Source organism: Ammospiza caudacuta, chromosome 1 (assembly GCF_027887145.1).
Source record: "Ammospiza caudacuta isolate bAmmCau1 chromosome 1, bAmmCau1.pri, whole genome shotgun sequence".
Taxonomy (NCBI): Eukaryota; Metazoa; Chordata; class Aves; order Passeriformes; family Passerellidae; genus Ammospiza; species Ammospiza caudacuta.
The window spans coordinates 108,748,886-108,749,263 of NC_080593.1; positions in this window are offsets into that span (position 1 = coordinate 108,748,886).

Here is a 378-nt window from a genome sequence, read left to right on the forward strand (position 1 = left end):
TTTTGTTTGTAAAGCAACTAACCTGCCAAGTCTCACTCATTACGGATTAACTTTAAAGGCAGTTTTGTTTTGTTTTCAAGAGGGGGAAGTCTCTTTGAGTCTGGTGCTGAAGGATTTTCCAATATGATTTAAAAATGAATATTTTTACAACTCACTCACCTTTTGTTTTAAAATGTTAAGCTGCTTAAATTACCACGGGTTGGCAACCCCGGAAATAACTTTCTTTTTTTTAAAGCTCTTTGTGAGAGGTAAGGAAGCATGCTACTCTCGGTAACTAAATAATATATTACCAGGAGAATTGTTTCTAAAATTGATTGCACTGTTTTCCAGATACAGTTTTGTTTACTAAGACTCCCCTCCTCCCAACAAGAACCATCT